Genomic DNA, 12,185 nt, shown 5'->3' on the forward strand with positions numbered 1-12,185 from the left:
AAATGACTTAAATGTAAATGTAAATGTTAAAAAAACAACAACAAGTAGTTGGCAATATCAGTTGTTTGTGTGATGAATGATCAATCTTATTTCAATGAATGATGGTGTCAGGTTGTGCGCTACTGGTAAGAAGTCAGGTGCAGGAGAGCGGAGTTGTAATCAAGCGCACACTTTAATAGGCAGAAGTAACAACAGACTGACGCAACTGTGTTAAAAACCTCCAGCCAAATGACAAAAGTGCAAAGTGCGACAACAGTCACAATAATGCAATAGTTAAACAATTAAACACACTCTGGTACAACACAGTACCTGGGGAAACCCAGCCTGGCGCATGTAACAAAAACAATTCCACACAAAGACATGGGGGGGAAGAGAGGGAATATATACAGTATGTAGTGTGATTAAGGAATGTAAACCAGGTGTGCGGGGAAACAAGAAAAAACAAATGGAACAATGAACAGTGGAGCGGCGATAGATGACCGGTGACGTCGACCGCCGCCGGAACAAGGAACGGAGCCGACTTCGGCGGAAGTCGTGACAGGTGGAGCTGAGTTTGCCTTTTTTCCTAGAATTTCATTGAAGGTGCTCCAAAGCTTTTTACTATCATTCTCTAAGTCATTTATCTTCGTTTCATAGTGTAGTTTCTTCTTCTTTTTATTCAGTTAAGTCAAATGATTTCTCAATTTGCAATATGTTTGCCAATCGGTTGTGCAGTCAGACTTATTTGCCATTGCTTTTGCCTCATCCCTCTCAACCATACCATTTTTCAGTTCCTCATCTATCCACAGGGATTTAATCATTTTTACAGTCATTATCTTAATGGGTGCATGCTTAGTAACTGGAATAAGCCATTTCATAAATGTGTCAAATGGCAGCGTTTGCTCCTAATTACACACCACGGACCAACAAATAGTCTTTACATCAACAACATAGGAATCACTAGAAAACGTATTGTATGACCTCTTATAAACTATCTTAGGCCCAGCTTTGGTTTGGTTATATGGCTAATGTATTGTGATCACTACATCCGATGGATCTGGATACTGCTTTCAAGCAAATTTCTGCAGCATTAGTAAAGATGTGATCAATACATGTTGATGATTTCATTTCTGTGCTGTTTGTAACTACCCTGGTAGGTAGACAGCCCGGTTGCAGGCACTGCTTACAGTTTGAAGCTTTTTCTTGAGTGGGCAGCTTGATCAAAGCCAGTCAATATTTAAATCACCCAGATAATATACCTCTCTGTTGATATCACACACATTATCAAGCATTTCACATAAACTCAGCAAAAAAAGAGACGTCCTCTCACTGTCCTCTCACCTCTCACTGGGGGGGTGGCCCTAGCCCTAGCCCTAGCCCTCCGATCCAACGGGTCCTAGACGTGCTCAATGGGATTGAGATCCGGGCTCTTCGCTGGCCATGGTGGAAAACTGACATTCCTGCCTTATAGAACGAGCAGTATGGCTGGCATTGTAATGCTGGAGGGTCATGTCAGGATAAGCCTGCAGTAAGGGTACCACATGAGGGAGAATGTCTTCCCTGTAACGCACAGCGTTGAGATTGTCATTGCAGGCAACAAGCTCAGTCCGATGATGCTGTGACACCGCCACAGACCCTCCACCTCCAAATCGATCCCGCTCCAAAGTACAGGCCTCAGTGTAACGCTGATTCCTTCGACGATAAACGCGAATCCGACCATCACCCCTGGTGAGACAAAACCGCGACTCATCAGTGAAGAGCACTTTTTGCCAGTCCTGTCTGGTCCAGCGATGGTGGGTTTGTGCCCATAAGCAACGTTGTTGCCGGTGATGTCTGGTGAGGACCTGCCTTACAACAGGCCTACAAGCCCCCAGTCCAGCCTCTCTCAGCCTATTGCAAACAGTCTGAGCACTGATGGAGGGATTGTGCGTTACTGGTGTAACTCGGGCAGTTGTTGTTTACCATTCTGTACCTGCCCCGCAGGTGTGCTGTTCGTATGTACTGATCCTGTGCAGGTGTTGTTACACGTGGCCTGCCACTGCGAGGGCGATCAGCTGTCCGTCCTGTCTCCCTGTAGCTCTGTCTTAGGCATCTCACAGCACGGTCATTGCAATTTATTGCCCTGGCCCACATCTGCAGTCCTCATGCCTCCTTGCAGCATGCCTAACACGGAACCCAAACCGTCTGCGCGCGTGTGCCATCGTGCGCTATCGTGCATACATTTATTTTGCCCCCCCACACCAAATGCGATCACGACACGCAGGTTAAAATATCAAAACAAACTCTGAAACAATGACATTAATTTGGGGACAGGTCGAAAAGCATTAAACATGTATAGCAATTTAGCTAGTTAGCTTGCACCTTGTAAGTCGCTCTGGATAAGAGCGTCTGCTAAATGACTTAAATGTAATGTAAATGTAGCCAACGTTAATTTGTCCTATTTAGCTAGCTTGCTGTTGCTAGCTAATTTGTCCTGGGATATAAATATTGAGTTGAGAGGCAGGACTTGCAGCGCGATCTGCGACAGAAATAGAAATGAGTTCTATTTTAGCCCTTGGCTTCGCAGACGCTCCCCGCGTGCGAGCAGTGTGAGTGCAATAATTGAATTAACACGGATTTCTACATTTATTTTGCGACGCTCGGGCACGCGACGTGTCCGGTCTGGTCAGCTTGTGAGACACGTTCACGCAGATGAGCAGGGACCTTGGGTATCTTTCTTTTGGTGTTTTTCAGAGTCAGTAGAAAGGCCTCTTTAGTGTCCTAAGTTTTCATAACTGTGACCTTAATTGCCTACCGCATGGGAAACAGTGTTTAAACCTTTTACACTGAAGATCTGTGAAGTTTAGATTTTTACCAATTATCTTTGAAAGACAGGGTCCTGAAAAAGGGATGTTTATTTATTTTGCTGAGTTCATGTTGTACAGATATTGGATATTGACTGTTAGCACTTGATGGTTGATAGCAGCTTCCCACTAGAAGGGTTTTTAGGTGAGACAGATTAACTGTTTTCCATATTACTTCAACAGTATTTAACATGAGATCCTCTATAATGACATAGGGCAAATAAACATAAAAAATACAAGTTAAATGGGTTTCCATCGCGTTTTCCACTCTACTAATGGTTCTCTTACAAAAACATTTTTTGCCTTCTTTATGAGCCCACTCTGGTATTGGCACGTGCGCTCCAGCCAACAGTTTGCAGATACATTGTGGGTATAGCCAACATGATGAGATTATTATGGAAAAATTAGCGGCAGCCAAGCATCGATGATCATGTCACCAGAATAAGACTTTCGATATATATTGGAAAGGAGCACCAGCTCATCACCTTGCACTTTCACCCCCCTGTGAAGTTCATCATAATTTATTCCATCCGTAGCCAAATAAACTGCATGGTTTTGACGACTCATAGTGGGAGGAACACACAACACGCGCAGCATGTCATCGCGTATCTCCAAGTTTACTATGACATAATATTATATCAATACTTGCGCACAAAGCGTTTCCACCTACATTTCTGCAATAATTAATTTTACCGACACAAAACGATCCCACCTTGTATAGCGTTTTGTTGACATTTCGAATGTTAACCTACACATGTTCTGTTCCCATCTGGCCTGTCATGACATGTTTTATCCAACACGTAGGCAATTTAATGCGTATTATAAGGTTGGATGTAAACATGGTGGTAGCTTGGTTTCCATCCGATTGGCACATATTTTCATGCGAATATTCTAGAGAAAATATGCGCATTTTCCCACCATTAGTATGTTTCCACCAAATTGATTTATTGCAGATTAAATGCAGTGCCTGATAACAGTGCACACAAAATGTTTTCTACTTTTTCGTTTGGATTCTCATGTCGTCTCCTGAATGAAAATCTAAAGTTCAATGTGTTTCCATCGCATTTTCAACTCTATGGATAGTTTTGTCAAAAAAACTGTTGCATTAAATAGCAAATGTGCCTACTCTGGTTTTGTCTCCAGCGCTCTAACCAACGGCTTGCAGATACAATGCGGGCAGGCTGTGCGCCTTGTCCAGTATACATAATGAGATTATTATGGATAAGAGCGAGAATATTTTTATTTGTCAAACGGCAGTCAATCATCGATCACCATGTCACCAGTATAAGACGCTCTATGTTGGAAAGCTGCATCAAGCTCATCACCATGCACTTTCACCACCCTGTGAAATTCAGAATGTATTTAATCTGTAGGCTAGCCTAATAAACTATATGGTTTCCCGAGTTGTAGTGGGAGGACGACACAACATATCATCGCGTGACTCCAAATTTACTTCGATACGATGGTTATTATATCAATTTTTGCGCATAAAGGCGTTTCCATCACCATTTCCCGCATAATACATTTAACCGACACAAAAGATCCCACCATGTCGAACAAAATAATTATTTATAAAATTACACCGAAACTTCCTGTTTCCATTACAGTGGTGTGATTATTAAAAAATATGTATTATATGACTTTACTCGCATAAAAACTGTATGGAAACTTGGTTACTGGTAGGGAAAATATATTTTCTTTATTCGGATTTTAGAATATTCGCGTGCAAATCTGTAAATTGGATGGACAAATCAATTGGATGGAAAGCTAGCTACTGAGCCACTTTGAATGTGTTTCAGATTTCCTTCTCATTCTTCTAATAAAATAAAATGTATTTTCTAACCATAATCCAGTGTTAGCCATGATGATGATCCTGGAGGGACAAGAACATTCATGGATAACAACAGTGCCAAAACCTAATGCATTAGTTTTTTTTCTAGAGTCAACAAGTAGTCACCAACAAGTAGTTCATGGAAAAATAGACTTTATGAATCCCCGAGGGGGTGTTTAATTTGTACTTGTATGTTCAGCAAACTCTTATTATGGATGAGGACATGGATAAAAGATAATCGTTTAATAATATTATATAATAGTATTATATATGGCAAAAAAATGGCACTCTTATTATTGCCAATCCAATTTCAAGGAGGCTAATTTTGTCTACTTCTAATCTATAATGTTTTATTGCACGTTAGTAAAAATCAAAATATGTTCAATCCAGGCTCCTTGCGACTGCGATGGGGTGGGAGATCAAGAAACCGGAAGTAAACGTCATTGACACAGGAATGGGACAGAAAAAAAAAACATCATGGGGAGAATGTCAAATATATTTTTGTAAAAACGCAACGTTTCTACTCAAGAAAATGATGATTCGTTTTGTCCGGGGTGGAATAGCGGCATCGAAAAGGTATGTGATGTTGCTGGTGCACAACGTTTGATGGTAAAGTTAATATTTTACCCACCAAGGCCTCCATCGTATCTATGTACATTTTTTTTTATCTGAACACAGGTGCTCATCTCGTCATGCTTGCTGGACGGTAGGTGATCATTTTCACCAGTATGTTGCAAATATTCAGCGTGTGGTGCACTTGTAGTGGATCCTGACTGGTCAGTTATGCGTACAACAACAACATCGCTTTGTGAAATTCATCATGTCAAATGGTGTAGTAGTTGCATCAAAATCGAATCAGGCCAACTAACGGTAACTGACATTTTAAAAAGGACCACTCGAGCCCCTGTCAGTCGTAGTTGGCTAACTAGCTACTAGCTTATTAGCTACATTATAGTCGCCATATTACACAACACGACACGTATCCTTTATCCACCGTACTTATTTGTGGTTGTAACTAGCTGGCTGCATTTTGTATGTGTTAAATGTCGGATGGTGTCAGCTGTAACGTTCGCTGTATCACCCAGAAACCCCTAGCTAGCTAGCAACAATGTCATGGCACCATGATACATCAGAAAGGCGCGTGACAGGCAGTGGAAATGTTCCTTTTCATGTTTGTTTAGTGGCCTTTCACCTTACACGGTAAAATGGGATATGCATATAGTTTGTATGGCAAAGATGTATATGAACATATTGCATAGTGTGATATGTATTTTCTCTTCAATACATGCACCCATTACATAGTCCTATGTATCACGTGACTATTACGGTATCATAACCATCTGAGTGGCTTGTGTGAGCTGTGATTTATACATCAAACATGTTGTTAGGGTGAATGGGGCGTACATTGCGTACATTGGGGTTTCATATGAGCAACAGGAAAGGACCACAGGTCTTACAATTGCTTTTGGTTGAAAAGTAGCTTTTTTTTTTAGGGTAACTCAGTAAGTGGTCTAGTTTATGCTCAAATTAATTTTCTCCGTGCAGCTACATATCAAATCACATTGGCTACTGTTGGACTATCCAACCATTTCACCCATGTATCTCTAGACTCACTTATTTGGGATGTTCATTGGAGGGTGTTAGCCTACATTTTTAGAGGCAATTCCACGATAATGGAGTTACGCTAAATTCAGATTTTTCACCTTAAAATGTATGCCAACCAAAAACCATTGATTTCAAAGTTTAACAAACCGTACAACTCTATTCACAAGGACTATTTTGAACAATTTATACAGAACATTTCACAGAAACACATTTACTGGAAGAACTGTGCAGATTTTGGTAACAGAAGTTTGGTAACAGATTTACAGGAAAATCTCTTTTTTTTTTTTTTTTTACACAACCACATTTTCCAAATATTCTTAAATATCTAATCAAAGATGTCTACAGAAAGAATGGGATGTCAGCTATGGCATGGCACCTTAAGTGAAAATGTAATCTCTTTTGGTTATTGAACTACAAAAAGTGCAGTGGATTTACACCTGGTAACAGACTTACAGTAACAGAATTACATCATGGGTCCTTGATCGGTCACTACACAGAAATTCATAATTATGGATAGAAATATAATTCTTCATGGTGATGTATCCTGAATAGGTAAACAAAGTTAGAAATATGCAATATGCTTCTTTTGCATATTTGGGTATAATTCTACACGCTGGCTATTATTCTAATGAGCTCCGCCCCCCAAACAAGACCAAATTTGGTTGTTCTGGACTGGATCAAATCTGAACCAATCATAGACGTCTATGTTTCACAAGTTTGGACATCACAGTAGAGTTCAGTATAGTAGAGTAAAATGCAATACATTATACTGTACTCTCCTCTAGTGTGTTCTACTGTACTAAAATGTACTCTACTTTTCTGTACTGTACTATGCTTGTCAAACACAGACGTCTATGATTAATTCAGATTTGGTCCGGTCACCAATCTTGGACGTCTGTGGTTGGGCCAAATCAACGAGAGAGAGAGAGGCAGAGAGAGAGAGGCAGAGAGGCAGAGAGAGAGAGGCAGAGAGGCAGAGAGAGGCAGAGAGAGAGAGAGAGAGGCAGAGAGAGAGAGAGAGGCAGAGAGAGAGAGAGAGAGGCAGAGAGAGAGAGAGGCAGAGAGAGAGAGAGAGAGAGGCAGGCAGAGAGCGAGCGAGAGAGAGGCAGGCAGAGAGCGAGCGAGAGAGAGGCAGGCAGAGAGCGAGCGAGCGAGAGAGAGGCAGGCAGAGAGCGAGCGAGCGAGAGAGAGGCAGGCAGAGAGCGAGAGAGAGGCAGGCAGAGAGCGAGAGAGAGGCAGGCAGCGAGCGAGAGAGAGGCAGGCAGCGAGCGAGAGAGAGGCAGGCAGAGAGCGAGCGAGCGAGAGAGAGGCAGGCAGAGAGCGAGCGAGAGAGAGGCAGGCAGAGAGCGAGCGAGAGAGAGAGGCAGGCAGAGAGCGAGCGAGAGAGAGAGAGGCAGGCAGAGAGCGAGCGAGAGAGAGAGGCAGGCAGAGAGCGAGAGAGAGAGAGGCAGGCAGAGAGAGAGGCAGGCAGAGAGCGAGAGAGGCAGGCAGAGAGCGAGAGAGGCAGGCAGAGAGCGAGCGAGCGAGAGGCAGGCAAAGAGCGAGCGAGCGAGAGGCAGGCAGAGAGGGAGCGAGCGAGGCAGGCAGAGAGCGAGGCAGGCAGAGAGCGAGCGAGAGAGAGAGGCAGGCAGAGAGCGAGCGAGAGAGGCAGGCAGAGAGCGAGCGAGAGAGAGGCAGGCAGAGAGCGAGAGGGAGGCAGGCAGAGAGCGAGAGGGAGGCAGGCAGAGAGCGAGAGGGAGGCAGGCAGAGAGCGAGCGAGAGAGGCAGGCAGAGAGCGAGCGAGAGAGGCAGGCAGAGAGCGAGCGAGAGAGGCAGGCAGAGAGCGAGCGAGAGAGGCAGGCAGAGAGCGAGCGAGAGAGGCAGGCAGAGAGCGAGCGAGAGAGGCAGGCAGAGAGCGAGCGACAGAGGCAGGCAGAGAGCGAGCGAGAGGCAGGCAGAGAGCGAGCGAGGCAGGCAGAGAGCGAGGCAGGCAGAGAGAGGCAGGCAGAGAGCGAGCGAGAGAGAGAGGCTGGCAGAGAGCGAGCGAGCGAGAGAGGCAGGCAGAGAGCGAGCGAGAGAGGCTGGCAGAGAGCGAGCGAGCGAGAGAGGCAGGCAGAGAGCGAGCGAGAGAGGCAGGCAGAGAGCGAGAGAGAGAGGCAGGCAGAGAGCGAGCGAGAGAGAGGCAGGCAGAGAGCGAGCGAGAGAGAGGCAGGCAGAGAGCGAGCGAGAGAGAGGCAGGCAGAGAGCGAGCGAGAGAGAGGCAGGCAGAGAGCGAGAGAGAGGCAGGCAGAGAGCGAGCGAGAGAGGAGGCAGGCAGAGAGCGAGCGAGAGAGGCAGGCAGAGAGCGAGCGAGAGAGGCAGGCAGAGAGCGAGGCAGGCAGAGAGCGAGGCAGGCAGAGAGTGAGCGAGAGAGAGAGGCAGGCAGAGAGCGAGCGAGAGAGAGAGGCTGGCAGAGAGCGAGCGAGAGAGAGAGGCTGGCAGGCAGAGAGCGAGCGAGAGAGGCAGGCAGAGAGCGAGCGAGAGAGGCAGGCAGAGAGCGAGCGAGAGAGGCAGGCAGAGAGCGAGCGAGAGAGGCAGGCAGAGAGCTAGCGAGAGAGAGGCAGGCAGAGAGCGAGCGAGAGAGGCAGGCAGAGAGCGGCGAGAGGCAGGCAGAGAGTGAGCGAGAGAGAGGCAGGCAGAGAGCGAGCGAGAGAGAGGCTGGCAGAGAGCGAGCGAGAGAGAGAGGCTGGCAGGCAGAGAGCGAGAGAGAGAGGCAGGCAGGAGAGCGAGCGAGAGAGGCAGGCAGAGAGCGAGAGAGAGAGGCAGGCAGAGAGCGAGCGAGAGAGAGAGGCTGGCAGAGAGCGAGAGAGAGGCAGGCAGAGAGCGAGCGAGCGAGGCAGGCAGAGAGCGAGGCAGGCAGAGAGCGAGGCAGGCAGAGAGCGAGGCAGGCAGAGAGCGAGGCATGCAGAGAGCGAGAGAGCGAGGCAGGCAGAGAGCGAGGCAGGCAGAGAGCGAGAGAGCGAGGCAGGCAGAGAGCGAGCGAGAGAGAGAGGCTGGCAGAGAGCGAGAGAGAGAGGCAGGCAGCGAGCGAGGCAGGCAGAGAGAGAGGCAGGCAGAGAGAGAGGCAGGCAGCGAGCGAGAGAGAGAGGCAGGCAGAGAGAGAGGCAGGCAGCGAGCGAGAGAGAGAGGCAGGCAGAGAGCGAGAGAGAGAGGCAGGCAGAGAGCGAGCGAGCGAAAGAGAGGCAGGCAGAGAGCGAGCGAGAGAGAGGCAGGCAGAGAGCGAGCGAGCGAGAGAGAGGCAGGCAGAGAGCGAGCGAGCGAGAGAGAGGCAGGCAGGCAGAGAGCGAGAGAGAGAGGCAGGCAGGCAGGCAGAGAGAGAGGCAGGCAGGCAGGCAGAGAGTGAGCCAGGCAGGCAGGCAGAGAGTGAGCCAGGCAGGCAGAGAGTGAGAGCGAGCAAGGCAGGCAGAGGGTGAGAGAGAGAGAGAGATATGCAGGAGGAGAAGGAGGGAGGGATAGAGGGAGGGAGGCAGAACGAGGGAGACAGGAGGAGGAGGAGAGGGAGTGCGGCAGAAGGAGAGAGAGGGAGTGCGGCAGAGAGAGAGGGAGTGAGGAGAGAGGCAGAGAGAGAGAGAGGGAGGAAGACAGAGGGGGCGGGAGGCAGGCAGAGAGAGGGGGAGGCAGAGAGAGAGGCAGAGGGAGGAGGAGATGGATGGAGGCAGAGGTAGAGCGGCAGAGAGAAAGAGAGAGAGAGAGGTAGGGAGAGAGAAAGAGGGGCAGAGAGAGCGAGAGAGAGAGGTTGTCCAGACTGTTTTCATACTTTCGCTTTGACCACCATGTGACAGAAAGAAACTGTTATGATCTGAATATAACACGCCAGTAGAAGGTGATCCAACTTTGTGACTCAATTGCAGTAATTCCTTTTGGTGAAAGAATTACAAGTTTTAATCACTTAATAATTCATAAACAAAAATCTTTGTCAGTAAATACACTAACTAATTGGTAGGTCTACCTTTACCTGATACTTCTGTGAATTTTCATTTTCCTCCCTCATGAGGGAGAGAATATCAGGCCTCAGGCTAAGACCCAGAGGCAGACAGGAGGCAGATAGTACGAGTCAGAGTTTATTATAGTTCAAGGGGCAGGGAAAATGTAAGTCAAGGCAGGCCAAGAGTCGCAATCCAAATCAGTCAGGCAGGTACAGGACAGCGGGCAGGATCAGGACAGGCAGAATGGTCAGAACTGGTTAGACTTAAGAAAAACTAGAGCACAGGGAACACACTGGTAGGACAAGACAAACTGCCAACAGACAAATAGAAAACGCAGGTATAAATACACATGAGATAATGCGGACAAATGGTAGACACCTGGTGGGGGGTGGAGACAAGCACAAGACCTGTGAATCAGATCAGAGTGTGACCGAGAAATTAGGAAATTCCAAGGCACATGGCAATGTTTCTTAAACTTACAGAAAGGCAAATAATTCCTCAAACTAAATATAAGTGGAAGACTCATTAAATATAAGTGTTGAAATAGCTTTTAAGACTTTTTTTCTGGTAGAGGTTCTCTAAGACTCCGTTCCCATCTGTTTGACCAGAAATCAAAGCCATTACTTATGCCTAATTTTTAAGATGAGAAAATGGTTTATTAATATATATATGCGTTATTTTCCCTAAAATATATACTCTTGGCTTATTCTGCCAAGACTCTTTTTATTATTTAGGTGCCGGGCATTTATTCATATTATTTTTAGGGACAATATTAATGTACATATTCTGTGTTCCATCTGTGACAGTGCTGACCTCTTATTCAAGAATCTTAATTTTTCCCCCTTCTTCTACAATGTCACAACACAAGTTCCTGGCACTGGTCTGGTATATTTCTCAAGACTTGGCTGCCATTTTTTTTTGCTTGGTCAGCTCTCAAAGTAAGCTTTTCTGACTCCTAAAATGTGCAGCATTAATGCAAGCTTAGAGAGCTTGAAAATATTTTTTGTTTGAGGTTTTTCACAACTTTCAGTTGAACGTTATTGCATTACTACACCCTAGTAAATTGATTATGACAGTAGGTAGGATTGGGGGTGTAGTTGAGGTGTATAAGTGGCGGAGGTAATGTAGAAAGCAACTGTAATTGAAAAAAAGAGTTGTTTTGGAGGTGTGTCAACCTGTAGTGTTGGCAGTGGTGAGGCTGCCTTACAGGAGGTGTGATCATATCACTGAGGTGCGGGCAAAACGCTGAGTCATATCCCAGCAACAGTTTCCCCTGGCAACATCTAGGTCCTTGACTACTGAAAGAAGAGGCCCACTCTCTCGCCTGCTTTATAAGTTGTGGGTCCAGGACGATACCAGTATTGTGATACTCGTAAGTACCGTGGCAAGGAAACAAAACACGAAGCCAATTTAACTTCTTTAGGAAAACAGCCTTAATGTTGGAAACAAACATCAATATGTTGTCATCCAGAGTCACATTTGTTTATTATCCCAAGTGAAAGCACACAATATTTTTACATACAGCAGGTTTTAAAGGACCTCAGAGTTTGACCTGCTTCGTGTTTTCATTTTTGTCATGGAAAAAATATTGCGATACTAATATCGTCCCGGCTCTAATAAGTTGTGTAACTGTCACTGCCAGGCCTGGCTCGTTTTGGCACCTCAGATAACGCTTTCCCATCATTCAAACACATCTATTCTCATCCATATTCTCAAATGTCAGGGTGAAAAATGATAGGGATCATGTATCCTTCATAAGAGCTGTTTTCTAAAGTAATATTCCTCTCAAATTCAGCCTGTTTGTATCGTTCCTCGTCGAAACCGTAGCCTTGCTTTGCAGTAAGCAACTTCATGTATCGGATATCTGTTGCATGTGAGTCTATGACAATGCTTAGCTTATTTAAGATGGATCATTTCACACCCTTTCGGTCGGTCACGTCAGGCTGGTTCTGAGACTAAATGAACCCACTTTCTCCTCGTCTG

General features: G+C 46.0%; 1 protein-coding gene across 6 annotated transcripts in view; it reads left to right on the forward strand.

Annotated features, from left to right (window-relative positions):
• Positions 1 to 5,085: 5,085 nt before the first annotated feature.
• Positions 5,086 to 12,185, forward strand: part of LOC135516201 (H(+)/Cl(-) exchange transporter 3) — a 67,023-nt gene continuing 59,923 nt past the window's right edge. For 5 of the 6 annotated variants that reach the window (XR_010451908.1, XR_010451911.1, XM_064940316.1 and 2 more), the window contains exon 1: positions 5,086 to 5,229. The gene's annotated coding sequence lies outside the window, so the exon portion shown is untranslated. Of the gene's footprint in view, positions 5,230 to 5,331; positions 5,360 to 12,185 lie in introns of all 6 variants that reach the window. The other variant, XR_010451909.1, reaches the window with a different exon arrangement.

This window comes from Oncorhynchus masou, chromosome 27, assembly GCF_036934945.1.
Source record: "Oncorhynchus masou masou isolate Uvic2021 chromosome 27, UVic_Omas_1.1, whole genome shotgun sequence".
Lineage (NCBI taxonomy): Eukaryota > Metazoa > Chordata > Actinopteri > Salmoniformes > Salmonidae > Oncorhynchus > Oncorhynchus masou.